Raw genomic sequence first — 19,361 nt, 5'->3', positions numbered from 1 at the left:
CACATGTGGGAAAATGGAGGGATCAGGCCCAGTCAGCATGGGCTCATGAAGGGCAGGTCCTGCTTGACCAACCTGATCTCCTTCTATGATAAGGTGACCTGCCTGGTTGATGAGGGAAAGGCTGTGGATATTGTCTATTTGGACTTAAGTAAAGCATTTGACACTCTCCCACAGCATTCTCCTGGAGAAATTGGCTGCTCATGGCCTGGATAGGTGGATTCTTCACTGGGTTGGAAACCAGCTGGATGGCCGAGCCCAGAGTGGTGGTAAATGGCATCACATCTAGTTGGTGACCAGTCGCTAGTGGTGTCCCTCAGGGCTCGGTGTTAGGGCCACTGTTGTTTAATATCTTCATTGATGATATGGATGAGGGGATTGAGTGCACCCTCAGTAAATTTGCATATGACACCAAGTTGGCTGGGAGTGTTGATCAGCTGGAGGATAGGAAGGCTCTGCAGAGGGATCTGGGCAGGCTGGATCGATGGGCTGTGGCCAATGGGATGAGGTTCAACAAGGCAAAGTGCCGGATCCTGCACTTGGGCCACAACAACCCCCTGCAATGCTCCAGGCCTTGGGGGAGAGTGGCTGGAAAGCTGCTCATCAGAAAGGACCTGGGAGTGCTGATTGACAGAGCTGAACATGAGCTAGCTTGTGCCCCAGGCAACCAAGAAGGCCAATGGCATCCTGGCCTGTATCAGAAATAGCATAGCCAGCAGGGCCAGGGGCAGTGATCACCCCCGCTGTAACTTCAGTACTTGTGAGGCCGCACCTTGAATCCTGTGTTCAGTTCTGGGCCCTTCACTACAAGAATAAACATTGAGGTGCTGGAGCGGTCCAGAGAAGGGCAACAAAGCTGTTGAAGGGTCTGGAGAATAAGCCTTATGAGGAACGGCTGAGGGAACTGGGGTTGTTTAGTCTGGAGGAAGAGAAGGCTCAGGGGGGACCTCTATCACTCTCTACACTACCTGAAAGGAAGGTTGTAGTGAGGTGGGGGGTCGGTCTCTTCTCCCAAGTAACAAGCGATAGGACAAGAGGTAACATCCTCAAGCTGTGCCAGGGGAGGTTTAGATTGGGTATTAGGAAAAATTTCTTCACAGAGAGGCTGATCAGGTATTGGAAGAGGCTTCCCAGGAAAGTGGTGGAATCACCATCCCTGGAAGTGTTCAAAAACCATGTAGATGATATGGTTTAGTGGTGGCCTTGTCAGTCCTGGGGTAATGGTTGGACTTGATGATCTTAAAGGTCTTTTCCAACTTAGTTGATTCTATGATTCTATGATTCCTCTGGTGGTTGGGATTATATTAATGACCAGGACTGTTAGTCACCTCAAGAGAGCTGAAATAGGATGCCACTCTTGTTGCCATTATTAATTCCAACTGCAGGTGTGAAAATTAATTTCATGGGTATTTTTATTATTTCTTTTTAGTTAAGGATTAGAGTTTCCGAATGACCCGGACTCCGGATGGAGTCAAATCTGAACTGGGTCTGCCCAGCACTCCCATAACAGAGGAACTAATTTTTATGCAGTAGGAGCTAAAAACAAAATGGGGTATAAGACTTTCCATCCCTCGCTTGCTGAAGACAGTTAATGACACTGAAAGATATCAGATGTCATCATGACTTACACTTCTTTGCACCAACACTCTGCATAGCAATCCAGTAAATTGCAGCTTGTTTTCATTTCTGTGGAAAAATAACACATTTGCCAATAGCAGGAGGCAAAAAAGGAGAAGTTAAATATATCAAACCAAATCAAATGTAGCTGATCAGAAAGCTACAGTTTCCATTCGCTGGTATTGGTACTGTTTTCACATAGATTTTCTGACAGATGCTGCTATATCTTCATAGTTAAGAAGACAGCTCGAGCAGCTAACCTGCCACAGAAATCAAACCTGACATTGTTAACTACCGGTGAAGTTGGGCCATTGAATTTGGAGAATGGGAGGGGAAAGGCTGGGAGGGGAGCTAGCTCACCTTGGCTGGAGAGTACAGGAGATGTAATCAGCTGGATCCATTATGGAGGGGCAGGCTGCGAAGGGGGAAACCCCCTCACCCAATTTCTGCCCATGATAAAGCCTCAATTCCTGCCAGTTCAACTTTTGAAGGTGTTGGCTCCAAACCTGTCCCATATTCATTGACACCTTCTCCTGACAGGGTAATGCTCAGAAGATAAGCAGGTTAGGCCAGATTCAGTCAGATAATTAAAGGTTGGAGGTAACGTAAGATCCTTATGTGCTCTTATACGTACAGCTCATCTGTGGTTTTGATTTATAATACAGCGTGCTCATAACCACCTTTCATCCTACAGCTCTCCTCATGTCTAAGGCATCTCTGTCGTGCGGGCAAGCACTCTACCTACTCCAGAGATGGACAGACAGAGTTCCAAAGGTCCTGCCTGGGGGGTGCAGGGCTCGGAGCTCCTTTCTCATCTGTGCTACAGTTGTCAGCTCTCCATCTGTCTTTATTTTTAAGTGTCTCTCCTTATTGCTGCCATGTGAAGCCTTTTTGGCCTGATCTCTCTCCCCATGCATCTCCCATAGCTGTTCTATCAGCACACACCTGAGTGCACGGTGTGGGGAAATGCTGCTGCTTGGAATTGGCTTCACTTTACACCTCCCTCCCTGTGCCAAGAGTCACCCCTCCCCACGCAGAGAGCAGCAAGAGCCAGGGAGGGCTCGATGCAGCCCTCCTCTGTTATAATGAACATCAAGTCAGAATCATGCCCACCTCACCACTTACTGACGGGTGACTTTAAGGAGGAGAAAGCATATAAAATTCACTTATTTTTTCATGCTGCCACTGCAGCCATTCCTTACTGTTGAACCTAATGCAGAACAGAAGGGAGAAAAGCAGCATAGATTTTTATGAGCTAAAATACATATAAATGCAGCATGCATATTACAGGACATTATCAGGACAGCTCAGATACATAACATTAATGTAATTGTTTTATTCTCTCCCTTAACTAATACTAGTTTTCTGCCTCTGTAGAGTTTTCAGATTAATTTCTGCACAAGTTTTTACCAGGTTCTCTATTTACCCACTTCAGCTAATTTCAGAGCAAATACCACACTGTATAATTGAATGTGATCATCCAAGTTATAGATGAAAAATTCCACCATAAAGCTTGATAAAATCTTTATTGCATTTTGGTTTTTATTTCTTTTAGATAAATAGATTTTTTTTTAGCATCAAAATGTCTTCAGTGATCTTTATGTTTAGGCAAAGCCATTCATGAAAATTAGTAAACTAGGGCATGCATCATGAAGCAAGCACAGTACAAATCTTGTGACACCAACCTTTAGACACATCTTAGAGTCACATGCAGCTTTTCAGTCACACCTCTGTGCTGTCTTCCCTTCAGACAGAGAAATTGTTTCTGGATCATGCAAAGTTAATTTGGACTATTTCTAGCATTTTACAAATGTTATAAGCAAGCAATGGAAATATTCCGATTGCTAAAAAGCTATCACTTCATTCGGACTCAGGGTACACAGAGCAAACTCATGCACTCAGGTGTGGCACTGATGCTGCATCTTCCATATAGTGACTGTCAGGCATTTCCAGGGGAATAAAATTGAAGCAGCTGCTAATACCTTGCAATTCCCAGAGCTAAAACACAAGTCCTCTTGGATGTGACACAAAAGCAACCAAAATATGTGTTTAAGCCTGCCTTTTCAAGCTATTTCTGTTCTAATTTTGCAACAGAAAGTTTACAGAATAGAGGTTGTATATTTAGGGTCTGTGCAGAATGGCAAAATAGGAGACTGTTTAGGAAAAAACCTATTTTTTTTTCCTTCTCCTTTTGCACAGTTTTGAAACAGGGAAGGTCTGGTGGATTCAGTAACACTAATGCAAAACTGGAGAGTGAAGGGAGGGAAGAAGCAAGTTTTATTAACAGAGAGAATTCTACATAAAATATACTGGAGCTGATGGAGGAAAGGAAGAGACAGCCAAGATGTTCAGCTGCAAGTAGAGTCTAATTTGATGCTCAGCGTGAGTTTAAAGGGATGATTTTCTTAGCCTTAAAATAAAAGAGCGGTATCAGATGCATATGGGGCAGAAAACTGTTGTCACAGAAATGGATTGTACCAGGCTTGGGAAAAGCACGAGTGGCAAAAGTAGCTCATTTTGATGCACTACATTTATAGATGTGCTCATTTGAATGCTCCCAGGAGGACTGGCTTTATGCGTCCAGACAAAATATACAGGCATTCTAGCACACAGATGATAAAACCTGAGTGTAAAGGAGATCCACTGGGAATTTTGCCTTTGAATTTTGGGGAGCAGACCTGAATTCCTGCTGGCAGATCCGCTGATGTCTTTCATTTCTTGTAGTGCCAGCCCTCTGACTTCAACAAATTGCTAACATCAAGGACCTGATCCTGCTTCCACTGAAATCAATACAAGTTTTGTCATTGGTTTCAACGGGATCAAGGATTCAATCCTGCAGTTCTTGAAGTCAATAGGGTTGGGGTTTTATCTGCATAAGTAAGGTTGCATTAATACTGCAGAATGGGCCTAAATTATATTGATTATTTGGATTTAAAGCCAAGCATAGAAACAGGATTAGGAGAAAGAGATAAATGTTTGAGAAAGTAAGTTAGAGCAGCATATGTTCATGTGTGCACCGGGTCAGCAGGAACGCAGCCAGAGCAAAGACTGCAGTGGCACAGTCTCAGTTAGCCAAGTCCATCGGGAAGTACTGGGGGGAACAGAGGGAAGAAATTCACCATGGAGATCCTTTTTCATCTGCTCCTTCTAAAGTAAACCTTTGAGTCACTCATTCTTTATTAAAAATAAACAAAACATTGACAGACGAAATTATTGTCACACACATACACACAGTAATTGATTCTGCTTCTTCACTGCTGTTTCTTTCCCTTCTTCTCTGATACAGGGTTGTTCTGTGTTTCTGTAACACCACTGGCAAATCAGAATTTATTGTACATATGTTTGTGCTCCACTTAATAAAAATACACCTATATTTTCAGATAAACTTTGTTAGTAATTCATGAGGTAAGTGACTATGCTAATAAGGGAGAAATATATTCTCAGCATAATGCATTACATAAATTTAAATGCGAAATGTTCAATTATGAAGTAAATACAGGTAATGCAAATAGTAAATTACATCCAATAAAAATATATAAAGAATGTGTCTTCAAAGACAGAGAGGCTTTTATTTGCATCTGTGAGTTGTCTAAAGAGAAAAGAATTAATAAATACTGAATTACTCTTACAATGATTTAGCTCAGAATTCACCAATCCATAATGACTCCAGTAATCAGACTATTGTTTCATACCTCTGATGTAAGGCAGGACTGTTTCTTCAGCAATTTTATCCTACCAGATTATCTCATCTGATTCTATTAATTCTCTCCCATAAATCTGCTAAGTGATATGTGATTTACTTACCCTGTTAACTGATCTGAAGACTGTTAAAAGGATTTATCTAGCCCTGCACCTAGGAGCAGTTTATGCCTTATCACTCTGTTACTCTGAAGAAGTCTTTCTGAAATCAGTTTGGCTGGTTTCATAGTTAAATTCAGTGGACACTGTTTAGTTCTGCACCATAAAATAAGACACTAGATATACAAAAGGAGCAGTAACTGTACTTAATGTGTTGGTCTTGATATGTGTTTAAGTTATAACAAATTATACTCTGAGTCCATATAACTCATAACCTGCACATTCTCTTCTGCTAAATCTTCTGTGTGAGATACACACACATGCATGCAGGCTCCAGCAATGGAAGTTCCTGCACACACTGCTTGCATGCTCATCCCAGTGCAGGCTGATCCAAGTGTATTGGGAGTTAATGTTTCACAGCCCCTGCACAATTTGTCAGAATAGTCTCCACAATAAATATACGTTAGTTTGAAGGCTTATGAAGCAGGTCAGCAGCAAACTGGGAGCAAGCAGGGCTCCACATTGTGTCATCGAACGTAGATGCTTAAAAACAAACGGGAGCAAGAGGCTGTGAGAGGGATGCTGGAGTTTTCCCTCTGCCTGGCTCAAGGCAGAATTGTTACAAACAGTGCTGGGAAAAGGGAGCAGTCTGGGGGAATTGGCCTGCGATAACTGTGGAAAAACTGGAGACTCAATAGCTTTAACTGAAATGAAATGATCTTAAGGTCCTTTCCAACCCTTACTATTCTATGATTCTACGATTCTATGAAAGTGTGTGACTGCTATGGAAGAAACACTGTTAATAGAGGACTGTAAATGTTTAGACACCCATTGTGAATAGCCAAATAATAAAGAAAAATACTACTAAAATGAGAATTATATAGTGTAGGGAGGAGAATGTTGCTTCTGAAGATTATCCAAAAATTGCTAACAATCTTTTTTTCTCTGCTGCGCTGAACAGTAGAGATGTTTTGGTGCAGCAATTCTGTGTAACAATCACACAAGAACAATACTGTACAACTAATAATTTTACTCGCTGTTCTGGTAGGTCAGAGCTTCAATTAATTTGCAGCACTTGCTTACATTGGTATCAATTAAGGGATGGTCCCCATTAGCTCACACAATTTCATACTCTGTCTGGAGTCCAGAGTTTACTCAGGAAATTTACTCATTTGCAAATGTAGCACTTTGAATCCTCACGTCCAAACAAACTATTTTATGGGGCCACTAGAGCCACTAGAGCCACACTTCCACAGCCATCTATCGAATGGGCAAGTGAAATACTATGACTGTATGTTATGAAAAGCAATAACCTTTTCATTTAAGAATATTAGCACACATCTTATGTCTCTCATAGGTGCACATGTTAAGTGATATACAGTACCACATTCATCTTGCTCGGGGAAAAAACAAATACAGGGAATTGGACTGTCCTGGGGGGATTTATGCCATGAGCCTGAAAGTTTTGTTGATTCCAACAACATGAAGAAATAGGAAAGCCAACCCAAGTAGTTAAATTGTATTAACTTTGTCATAAATCACAATCTGTAAGATAAAGCTAGCAGATGTCCACGGCTCTGTGTGTGTGCATGTGTGTGTTTTGGGACCATGCAGAACTCCATTTTAATTTTGTCAGCAATGTTGGTAGCGTTTTTTAGCTTTACAGAATTGCCTCTATGATAATTTCTAGATGTAGCTATCTTCCTAAATTTGCAGTATGCCCTACCTTTCTTAGCTGCCAGGAACAGTACATGCTGTATGACTTTCAGATGTTAGTACTGGCACTTGTACTGATAATGGCATAGTTAGAAGATGTTATCCATTTGTAAATCCACTATCCAAGTACTATTTCCTAAGCAGAGATTATTTGGCTATTGCAAATGATGAATTTCACAGTTGATGAAAAATTACCTAGAGACTTGCCCGCACCTACAAAGTAATACCCTGCACGCAGTTATAAATAGCAAACTCCGAGGGGGAAGGGACCAGGCAAGGGGAGCAGGGAGGATTTGAAGTACAATGTTCAAGAAGCTGGTTTAATATATGACCAAGTGTCGGAAGTCAGGTTTCTGAGAATCACTTTTCAGATAAACAAATTTATAGCACTGCACTTAATCTTACTTACTAGAGACATCTCATTTATCACGGAATTAGAAGTAACTTTAATTCTATCGATATTCCCATAAAGCCCGGCCGGAAAATCGAGCCTGGCAGCCCCGGAGGCTGCGGCGTTCCCCGGCCCGCAGCGGGGGGCCGCGATGCGGTCGGGCCGGGTTGGGCCGAGCCAAGACACGCCGGGACCGGGCGGGGACCTCAGCGGCTGCGGGGGATCCACCCCCCGACGGAAGGACCTGGCCCGGCTACCGCGCCCCGCACCGGCCGGGAACCGCTTCGGCACTGACCTTTCGACGAGAGATGGCGCTGTCGAGGTTTAAACCGGGCCAATCCGCCGCTCCGCGTCCAGCCTGCTAGCCGCTTCCACGGCCCCACCCCATCCCCCTCCCGGGAGGGGAGCGGGAGAGGAGGCTAAAGTAAATACAGTTAGTTCTAAATGTATTAAATTAATTAGTCCGGGCCAGCAGGCCAATTGCGAGGGGTCGGGCGCTTGCAAACTTGCAGGGCTTTCTCACCTCTTGGCGGGAGAAGGGCGGAATCGGTACTTCGTCCCGTGAAAAAATAATCGATAAGTGACGGGGGCGCGGAGCTAGTGGCCGTCAACCGGCAGGGGGAAAGGAAGGGCCGGCCCACGGCAGGTACCCGCGCCTGGCACGGCGGAGCCCGCGCTGCGACCGGCCCGGAGGCAGCGCCGCGCCGCCGGGTCCCTGCAGGGTCTCCGCTCCCGGTGCTCCCCGGCGGAGGGAGCTCCCCTGCGGCCCCGGGTGCCCGCACCGCCCGAGCGGGCGGGAGCAGCTCCGGGCACCCCGCCCCGGGTCAGGGCGCTTGCCCGAAGGCGACGGCAAAGAGGATCAAAGCGGAGCGGAAGGAGTACCCCCCCGCCTCAGCCCCGTCCCGCACTCGTTTCCCCCGTGAGTGCGACGGGCGGCGGAGGGCAGGAAGGGGTTAAGGCGCTCCCCAGCTGACAGTCAGCTGATGGGGCCCTAATAGACAGCTCCGAAAAGTTTCCTCGTTCTATACTATTATGCTAATGAGGGCAGGGAGGTGGCAGCCCATTGGCACGGCGGCCAATTTCCCATTTGACGTCAGGAGCGCTATAAAACTCAGCAATGCTTTTAAACTCTCCTGCTGGATGAAACCTTTAAAATATTTTTCATCTTCTTGCTGTAGCTTTGAGGTCGAGTGTTTTGAGTTGGGTTTTTTTTTCCTCTTTAACTATTTTTGTTATTATTATTTCGGTTGCGATATCGACTTGAATTTTTTTGTTTGTTTGGTCTTCGTTCTTTTCCCCTCCTCCTTCCCCGATGAACCTCTCTCTTGCATGAGAAAGCCGAGAGGAAAGGCACCATGAAGTGTTAAAAATAAAAACCAAGCCAACAACAACAAATTTACTCGCAACACCACCGGCTAATACTTCCAGCTGCAGTTTGCAAACTGCAAAAAGAGAAGGGAGGGAAAGAGGTGGGGAAAAAACAAAAAAACAAAAACAAACCAAAAAAAACCCCAAAAAAAACCCCAAAAACAAAAACCCCCAAACAACCAAAAACCCCCCAACCAAACAAAAAAACCCAAACCTTTATGCAAAAGGCGAATAGCAAGATCCCCTCGTTCTGATGCAGCAGCAGCGGAGACTCTGTAAAGGATAACGCGGAGCGGGAGCGCCGGGGCGAATTGGAGCAGAGGCTGCGCGGGGGCCGTGGCGAGAGGCAGAGACAGAAAGAAAGCTGAGCGGAGCTCGCCAAAAATCAAGCTGTCTCACCCGTGGCAACTCAGAGCAGTCCCCTCGCTCCCGGAGCGCACCCTTTCTGGAGGACTCTCAGCAGCAAAAGGATGGCATCAGAACTGGCAATTGAGCAGCTCCGACCTGCCACCAGTCCCCTGGCCATGGAATATGTTAATGACTTTGATTTGATGAAGTTTTGAAGTGAAAAAGGAGCCGTGAGACCGATCGCATTATCAGCCAGTGCGGCCGCTTGATCGCCGGGGGATCGCTCTCTTCCACCCCATGAGCACGCCCTGCAGCCTCGGTGCCCCCGTCCCCAGCTTCTCGGCGCCCAGCCCCGGCTCTGGTACCGACCAGAAGACCCACCTGGAAGACTACTACTGGATGACGGGCTACCCGCAGCAGCTCAACCCGGAGGCGCTGGGCTTCAACCCCGAAGACGCGGTGGAGGCGCTGATCAACAGCAGCCACCACCCGCTGCCCGTCACCCTCGATGGCTATGCTAGAGGGCAGCAGCTAGCCGCGGCCGCCGGCGCGGGCGGCTCCGTGCCGGTCGAGGAGATGGCTGTGGTGTCGGCGGTGATCGCCGCGGTGGCGGCGCAGGGCGGCGCGCCCCACTACCACCCGCACCACGGCGGCGGCGAGCACCCTCACGCCGCGGCGCCGGGCAGCGCGCCGCCCTCCTCCTCGGCCGCTGGCTCCGGCGGCGGCGGCGCCGAGGGACTGCACCACCCGCACCACGGCGGCTGCGGCCTCCACTTCGACGACCGCTTCTCCGACGAGCAGCTGGTGACCATGTCGGTGCGGGAGCTGAACCGGCAGCTGCGGGGCGTCAGCAAGGAAGAGGTGATCCGGCTGAAGCAAAAGAGGAGGACCCTCAAAAACAGGGGCTATGCCCAGTCCTGCCGCTTCAAGAGGTCCAGCAGCGGCACGTCCTGGAGTCGGAGAAGAACCAGCTGCTGCAGCAAGTGGAGCACCTAAGCAGGAGATCTCCAGGCTGGTTCGGGAGAGGGACGCCTACAAGGAAAGTACGAGAAGCTGGCCAGCAATGGCTTCAGAGAAACGGATCCAGCAGTGACAACCCTTCCTCTCCAGAATTTTTCATGTGAGTGCCCACAGCCTTGCCACCTTAACTAAAAGTTCTCCATGTGAGTTGTTGTTGGGGCTTTGCTAGAGCGACAACCCGGCTTGCCACTTTGTATTACTTTTTTAAAAAAAACAAAACTCAAAACAATTTTAAAACAAAGGGGTTTTTTGGGTGGGTTGGTTTTCTATTTTCTTTTTTTTTTCTTTTTAAGGTGGGCTGGCTCTGTGTTGGCCAACCTCAAGTTCTACAGTTCTACATGAGTTTTCTTTCTGTTTATTATTATTTTTATTTATTTTGTGGGGACTTGCTGTTGTGTTTTGTTTGGTTTTTTTTTTATTTAAAAGATCCAACTCGCCACCTACTCAGTTCTTCATATGAAGCTTGCTCTTCTTTGAAACCTGCCATCCACATTATATATATATTTTTTTAAGTTCATGAGGGTTTTTCTTTTGAGCTTGCTATGTCCAAAAACAGTCAGATTTTTTTTCCATCCTGAGTTCTTCATATGAGATTTGAGCTTTGCAAAAAGAAAAATAATATTAACAAAAAAATCAAAACAAACCAAAAATACAAAAACAATGTGAAATTTTAGACTCCAGCTTGCTGAGTTCCATCAGTTTTTAGCATTGTTGTGCAAAACTAGAGATATGCCTAGATCAACCTGCCAAATCAAGCCTGCATCAACCTTCGGTGTGTTCATGCGAGTTTGGGCCTTAATCAGCCAAATGTGAGACATTAGTCTGCCATTAGAATCCCAGACTCATCTCATGCATTATGCTTGCTATTTGTCTAGCAACAATGAACTATAACTGTTTCGAAAGACTATGAAAAAGAGACATTATATTAATAAAAAACCCTGCAATGCTGGTCATGTATGGTATAATTATTTTTTTTCTTTTGCTTGGTAATGGACTTTTAGAGACTATTATGGCATGGTATTCATCCTTTTGTCTTATTGCCTCATCACTTTTTTTTGGGTTGAAAGCAAAAAAGTGCAACCTTTGATCTTCCTCCTCCTTTTCCTCCCATTAAAGTTTGTGTCTGCTCTAAAACTGCTTTGAGTTACTCAAACTTCAGACTTGCTTTTAAATGCACTGAAGCATTCCTTCTCAAAAAACTTGCCAGAATGAATTTTGATAACCTAATGTGGCAAAAAAAAAATATATATATATATAAACAAACAAACAAACAAAAAACCCACAAAAAAAAAACCCCACAAAAAGAACTTTGGAAATATGTTTGAAAACAAAATTTGCATCCTGCTTGGATGGTTGACATTGAAACCATGCTGTTGACTAAAACAGTCTAAAAATTAATTTTAAGTGATCTGCCCCATTATTTTTTTTTAATTTCCTTTTCCATTTGGTCATTGTCAATTGTGGAATGCTCTGGGTTCCTAGTATATAATTTAATTCTAGTTTCTGTCATCTGTTAGCCCAGTTAAAATGTATGCTACAGATAAAGGAATGCTATAGATAAATTTGAGTTAGGTCTGTTTAGATGTAGATTTTTTTTTTTTAAAGATTGATGCACTAAATTGTTTACTGTCATGATGTAAAGGGGGGTAGAATTTGCAACAGGACTGTTTAAAAAGTAGTTTATGCAGCATGCGCTTGCAACTTAAATATGTTGGGTATATGTAGTCCTTGCTAAACCGCTAACTGTATTTGAAAACCAAAGTATTAAAAGGGGGAGGCACCCCTGTTTATATCTATAGGGGTATTTTACATTAAAAATGTATGGGTTGGGTTTGTTGTTTGATTTTTTTTTTTCAAAATTGAAGTATTGGGTACTGAATTGCACTAAGATATAACCTGCAAGCATATAATACAAAAAAAAAAATTACAAACCTGTTTAGAATGCTAATACAGTTTATGCAGTTATAAAGATGGCTTTACTGCACAGTTTTAAAATGATGCAGATTTTTTTACAGTTGTATTGTGGTGCAGAACTGGATTTTCTGTAACTTCAAAAATTCCACAGTTTTAAAGGCAATGATCAGTAAATTTTATTTTCAGGGACTGATATCCTGTCTTAAAAAAAAAAAAAAAAGGAAAGTAAATCTTACCACAATAAAAAAAATCTTGTCAGTTACTTTTTCTTTCACATATTTTGCTGTGCAAAATTGTTTTATATCTTGAGTTACTAACTAACCATGTGCGATGTTCCTATGTGCTTTTCTTTCATTTTCGATTCTATGGTTATATCAAAAGAGAGAATAATCTACAATAATAAACTGCTTTTTTTTTTATTCCGTACTCAGTTTCTTAGTCTGTAGTTCAAAGTTCAATAACTCTGAGAGCAGTACTTCAGCGTACTGCCTGGCAAAGGGGTGATGCTGGTACAAGAGCTGTACTCAGTAATATTCAGGAGAGCAGAAGGGAAAGGATAGCTTTGCGTGAAACAGAAAATTGTCACCCACTAGAAATCAAGTTATCTTTCAGGTAGATGAAAAACATGAGCTTTCAGTTGCTGCTTCTGACTTCTCAGTATTGTAGTGAGCTCAGTTTCAGTGACTCAGATCATCCCACCAGGTTTTAGGAGATCTCAAAGGGGAGGTCTGCTTAAAAACCTGATGACATGATATGGCCCTGTATTTTGATGAAGCGAAGTGAAAGGGAAGACTTCACATCCTCTTATCATCTGATCTAAGCATGCCTGTCTCTAGTAAGAGATGACACTGCATCATGCTTGGCTTGTCACAGAGCCACTTAACGCTAGATGGAAAGATTTCTTGCCATTTGGGTCCATACTGCCTCCTTTTTTACTTTGCTTTCCCTCCACCTTCTTTCGTTTGTCCTGTGGTTTTCTCTCCCCCCCCCCATCTTTTTTTTTGCTACAGGCCTTAGAAAGCCCAGAGAGAACTGAGGAGCAAAGAAAAAAAATTCAAAGGACTTCCTCCAACTTCTGAGAGTTATTTGTTCTAGACAATCAATCCCAAAGGTTAATGTGCTAGAAATGTTCAGGTCTCCGAGCCCCTCTTCACTGCACTTCTCCATGTCAAAGGGCATTTTGACTTTGAAAGGTTCCTCAAACCCTCAACCCGGTTGTTTAAAGCCACCTTCCCCGAGAGCCTCCAGTGTCCGTTCGCAGAGTCCTCTCCTGCTCTTTGAATGGGATTATCTGTCCGGTTTGAGAAGTGGAGGCTTCTCCGAAGAATGCTCCAGCCCCTCCAGGATTGGGGTTTCATCTCCAGACCCAGGCTCATAAAGCCAGAAGGGCTTTTTCCTTTATATTTCCCTCCCCCACTGTTGGTTCAACTTCTTCCCAGTTGTAAGGTCATCCCTCCTGGGTGCTGGTGGCACTGGAAGGAGAGGACCTGTTGCTGTTCCTCTGCCCAGCCAGTCCAGCCCACGGCTTGGACCCCATCCTGCTCTGAGTGCCAAGGTCAAGATGCAGCCCTGAGTCCCCCCGTGGTGCCTGCACCCACAAAAGCCTGCGTTTGTGGGCATTGGGTGCTGTTGGAGGTCCGCCTGCTCCTGCTGAGGTCCCTCTGGAGGGGATGGACACCCAGCCCTGCTGTGGGTGACAGCCATGGTCCCCGATGCTGATGCTGCACCTCACCCCTCCCCAGCATTGGGGCACCAGCCTGCCCTTTGGCATCTGACCTGCTGTTGCACCAGAGTTTGAGTAGTGGTTCAAGCTCCAGATTCTGGTTAATTCGAGTTCCATTTTCTGGTTAATGTGTAATCTGTGAGTAAACTGGTTGCTATTGGCCGAGCAGAGAATTATCTCCTCTCATAAAGACAGGGCTGCTTTTTATTTCTTTTCCCACCTCCCGTTCCCTGGCTGAGCCTTTACTGATGCCCAGTTTTTTTCACAGGGGGTCACTTAGAGGCTTTGCTGTGGCCCTTGCCGAGAGCTCCTGAAGGAGCCCTGCCCTAGGGAAGGGATGAGGCCTCTCCTTGTGAAAGCCCCCAACGAGGGAGCGCGGAGCCCCAAGCACCCGGAGCAGGACCCACTTCTGGTCCAGCCTCGTCCCTGCGCCCCTCTGCCACTCTGGGTTTTCTTGCAGATGAAGTTAGAAGCAGGCACTAGGAATTTAAAAGTACTGTGAATCAAGTGCCTCCCTGAAGTATCTTTTTTCTCAGAGGAAAAAAAACCCACCCTGTTTGAACAGTGATAAGAGAAATCCTTCCTAGAAACAGACTGAGTGCAGAAGGGAAAATTCCCATCACACACCCAACCTGAGAGGGAAAAAAGGCGCTCTCCCAGTTTGGCATCGTTATGACACATTGCAATCTTGCTTTGCAAATAAAAGAGAATACAACCTTCCTTAGGCTGCACTTGAATTTGAGCCTGAAACACACCAACTGTCCAACTGAAGGGGGGAAAAAATAGATGCACATTTTAATGTTCACTAAAGCGAAGGGAGTATTGGGGTTCTCTGTATGAATCATGGCAGGGGAGTGCCTGCCTTTGCTGCAGGACTGCTTGCTGAGGACTAATTGGAACTGCTCTGCTCTGAATAACCTACATGCATTAATCACCCCTCGCTTGACTCTGGCTTCAGTCCTGCTCCCACTGACCTTGGAGGTACAATCCCCAGGAATTTCAAAGGGGAGCAGGATCCTGCTGCTCTCCTGCAGGTACCTCTCCGGCTAAAGCAGGGGGAACACTGCCTGAGCTGGTGTCCTGGGTTCAGCTATAGCAGTCATTTTTCTCCTGCTTAGTAGCTGGTGCAGTGCTGTGTTTTTTAACTTTCAGCCTGGGAACAACGCTGATAACACCGATGTTTTTAGTTGTTGCTAAGTAATGTTTATTCCAACCAAGGACTTTCTCAGTCTCATGCTTTGCCAGGGAGGAGGGGAAGCTGGGAGGAAACAGAGACAGGACACCTGACCCAAACTAGCCAAAGGGGTATTCCATACCACAGCACGTCATGCCCAGTATATAAACCGGGGGGAGTTACCCGGAAGGCCCAGATCACTGCTCGGGTCGGGCTTGGTATCGGTCGGCGGGTGGTGAGCAATTGTATCCTCTCCCCTTGTTATTTCACTAATCGTTATTATCATTGGTGGTAGCAGTAGTGGTTTTGTGTTATACCTTAGTTGCGGGACTGCTCTTATCTCAACCCGTGGGAGTTGCATTCTTCCCATTCTCCTCCCCATCCCTCCGGGAGCGGGGGGAGGAAGAAGGGGGGGGGGAGTGAGCGAGCGGCTGTGTGGTTCTGAGTTACCGGCTGGGCTCAAACCACGACAGTTCTTTTTTGGCGCCCAACGTGGGGCACGAAAGGTTGAGATAACGACAGATCTGACCAGAGTGTGTTTAATCATATTTGTGATAAGCATTCATTGTTACTACTCGTCACAATGGTGATTATTTGGCTCTCAGACGTGTTGCGCTTGATCTCAGAGTTTCAGCATGTTGTACCTTACTTACAGCCACTATTTGCTGTTTTAGCGTTTATCGGCTGGGGGGCCTGGGCTAAGGTTCTTGTTTCACTGTACTTCATGGTAATGACTTGTAATACAATAGACTCATTGATCATGAAACTGGTCTGGTTTGTGCTTCCAGCGTGGCCATCACCACTATACATTGGGAGGTATATAATGAAATATTTTAGCAATTGCATATCTTTTTTTTTTCTCCTCGGGGGGTAAACTTACGAAGGAAGCATTCTCTTTCACCCCCCGTTCCCCCACCAGCCTATTTGCAACAGCAATTGAGAGTTCTGAAGGTTTTAGATGGCCTTTGAGTACCCTTGAAACCTGCCTGCTGATTGTGCTGGGGATCAGCATGTTGGCACACATACGGAGTGTGTTTTACCCACGGCCATCCCGTCGTAGGAACATCCTATTTCGTTTAATGTCAAAAATTCAGCAGTATCAGGTTCGAATCTGGTCTAGGGTTAGACGACGATATAGGAGGACCACCAGGAGATTTTCCCTGAGGCTGGACAGTTATGAGTGGCAGGGTGTGTGGGATAGTATGGGCAAGTACCTAGGCCAGTGGGCCCCTCCAGTGCTTTGGAACTTCACCACTGAACAAGTGCAACATCCGGAAAAACTAGTAAAACACTTAAACGAGGTGTGCTGTCGTCCTGGTTATACCAGAGAGGGACAAATTTTGGCAACGTGCTGGGGCTTGGCCTATGCCTACAGAGCCCTGCTCAACACTATCCAGCACCTTCAAAGGAAAAAAAATGTCTCTGGATCTGATGGCAAAGCAACAGACAACGCAGCTATGCCAACTACAAGCACAGCAGCTACTCAGACCCTGACCACAACAGTCAACACAGCTACTTCAAACACAGCAGTTACACCAACCCCAGTGACAAGCACAACAGCTACTCAAACCCCGACAGCAACAGACAATGTGGCTACTCCAAGCACCGCAGCCGCACCAACCCCAGTGACAAGCACAGTAGCTACTCAAACCCCGACAGCAACAGACAATATAGCTACTCCAAGCACCACAGCTACACCAACCCCAGTGACAAGCACAGTAGCTACTCAAACCCCGACAGCAACAGACAATATAGCTACTCCAAGCACCACAGCTACACCAACCCCAGTGACATGCACAGTAGCTATTCAAACCCCGACAGCAACAGACAATATGGCTACTCCAAGCACTGCAGCTACACCAACCCCAGTGACAAGCACAGTAGCTACTCAAACCCCGACAGCAACAGATAATGCAGCTGTTGGTGTTACTCAACTCCCAAGCACAACAGCTGCACCAACCCCAGCAATAGACATTGCAACCACTCCAATCCTAGTGGCAGACACTGCAGCCACTCCAACCACAGTGACAAACACTGCAGCTAAACCAAATGGCCAGTTTGTGACAATGTCTGTTGCCCCTGTAAGCAAAAGCAAACGAAAGGCACAAAGAGCAACCCGTGAAGCGAAGAAAGATGAAGACCCAGTGCCATTACTATATGCAACAGCACCTGAACAAGAGTCACTACTACGAGGGTCAGAGGAAGAGGAAGAAGAAGAAGAGGTCACTTCTCGACCCCGGACCTCAACCGAACTACGGAATATGCAAAAAGATTTCACCCGTCTTCCAGGGGAGCACATTGTCACCTGGTTGCTCCGGTGCTGGGACAATGGGGCCGACGGTCATGAACTAGAAGGTAGGGAAGCCAAGCAGCTGGGATCACTTGCTAAGGAAGGAGGAATTGACAAAGCGATTGCAAGAGAGAAGCGAGCCCTCAGTCTTTGGAGGCGGCTCCTGGCAGCTGTGAAGGAAAGGTTTCCCTACAAAGACGATATTACGAATCGCTCAGCCAACTGGACCACGATAGAGAAAGGCATCCAGTCCCTGAGGGAATCAGCCATTCTAGAGATGATCTATCGTAGGCCGGATTCCAGGAACACATCCGTAGACCCAGATGAAGTCGAATGTACACGACCCATGTGGCGGAAACTTACACGGAGTGCGCCATCATCGTATGCCCACACATTGGCATCAATGACCTGGAATGACGGAGTATCACCAACAGTGGATTTCCTGATTCGTCAACTCCGAGAGTTCGAAGACAATCTCACCCCTTCCATCATTTCAGCTGTGGAAAAACTGTCCCAGGAGTTCAAACAATTGAGAGACGATTTATCCGATCTATCCAGCTCTCCACACGTACCAACCCATGTCTCAGCTATCAACAGAAGGCGCCCTACTGCTCGAGAAAGAAAATATACGAGGTACACGCCACGGGCCACCCTATGGTTTTACCTGCGGGATCATGGAGAAGACATGAGAAAGTGGGATGGAAAACCTACTTCAGCTCTGGAGCAACGGGTGCGTGAACTGAAGAGGAGAACAATGGTCAAGGATGATCCTCCCAGGAAAGCTGCTGCTCCAGTCTCTGGCGAGCAGTTTCCCAGATGGAGCGAAAGAGCTGATTTTACTCCAGCTCCTGTGATAAGGAATACTAATCCCTTTCTACAAGACATAAGTGGAGAATTTTGTGATCACTATTAGAGGGGCCCTGCCTCCAGCCAGGTGGAGGAGAGGGATAATCGGGTTTACTGGACTGTGTGGATCAGATGGCCTGGCACATCAGTCCCACAGAAGTATAAGGCTCTAGTAGATACCGGTGCACAGTGTACTCTGATGCCATCAAGGTATCAAGGGGTGAAACCCATTTATATTTCTGGAGTGACAGGAGGATCCCAAGCGTTAACTATGCTGGAAGCTGAAATCAGCCTGACTGGGAGGAAGTGGCAAAAGCACCCCATTGTAACTGGTCCAGGGGCTCCATGCATCCTTGGCATAGACTATCTCAGGAGAGGGTATTTCAAAGACCCAAAAGGGTATAGATGGGCTTTTGGTATCGCTGCCTTGGAGACAGAGGAAATTAAGCAGCTGTCCACCTTCCCTGGTCTCTCAGAGGATCCTTCTGTTGTGGGGTTGCTGAAGGTCGAAGAACAACAAGTGCCAATTGCGACCACAACAGTGCACTGGCGGCAATATCGCACCAACCGAGACTCCTTGATTCCCATCCATAAGCTGATCCGCAGACTGGAGAGCCAAGGAGTGATCAGCAGGACCCGCTCACCCTTTAATAGCCCCATATGGCCAGTGCAAAAGTCTAATGGAGAGTGGAGATTAACAGTAGACTATCGTGGCCTGAACGAAGTCACACCACCATTGAGTGCTGCCGTACCGGACATGTTAGAACTTCAGTATGAACTGGAGTCAAAGGCAGCCAAGTGGTATGCCACAATTGACATTGCCAATGCATTTTTCTCAATCCCTTTGGCAGCAGAATGCAGGCCACAGTTTGCTTTTACTTGGAGGGGCGTCCAGTACACTTGGAACCGACTGCCCCAGGGGTGGAAACACAGCCCTACCATCTGCCATGGATTGATCCAGACTGCACTGGAACAGGGGCAAGCTCCAGAACACCTGCAATACATTGATGACATCATCGTGTGGGGTGATACAGCGGAAGAAGTTTTTGAGAAAGGGAGGAAAATAATCCAAATCCTGCTGAAGGCCGGTTTTGCCATAAAATGGAATAAGGTCAAGGGACCTGCACAGGAGATTCAATTTTTGGGAATAAAATGGCAA

At 46.1% G+C, this 19,361-nt stretch overlaps 1 pseudogene; it reads left to right on the top strand.

Annotated features, from left to right (window-relative positions):
• The first annotated feature begins 9,357 nt into the window (after nucleotides 1–9,357).
• On the top strand, nucleotides 9,358–10,359 carry LOC115619029 (annotated as a pseudogene).
• The last annotated feature ends 9,002 nt before the right edge of the window (nucleotides 10,360–19,361 follow it).

Source organism: Strigops habroptila, chromosome W, assembly GCF_004027225.2.
Source record: "Strigops habroptila isolate Jane chromosome W, bStrHab1.2.pri, whole genome shotgun sequence".
NCBI classification, from domain to species: Eukaryota; Metazoa; Chordata; class Aves; order Psittaciformes; family Psittacidae; genus Strigops; species Strigops habroptila.
This window is presented reverse-complemented; position numbering and strand designations above follow the sequence as displayed.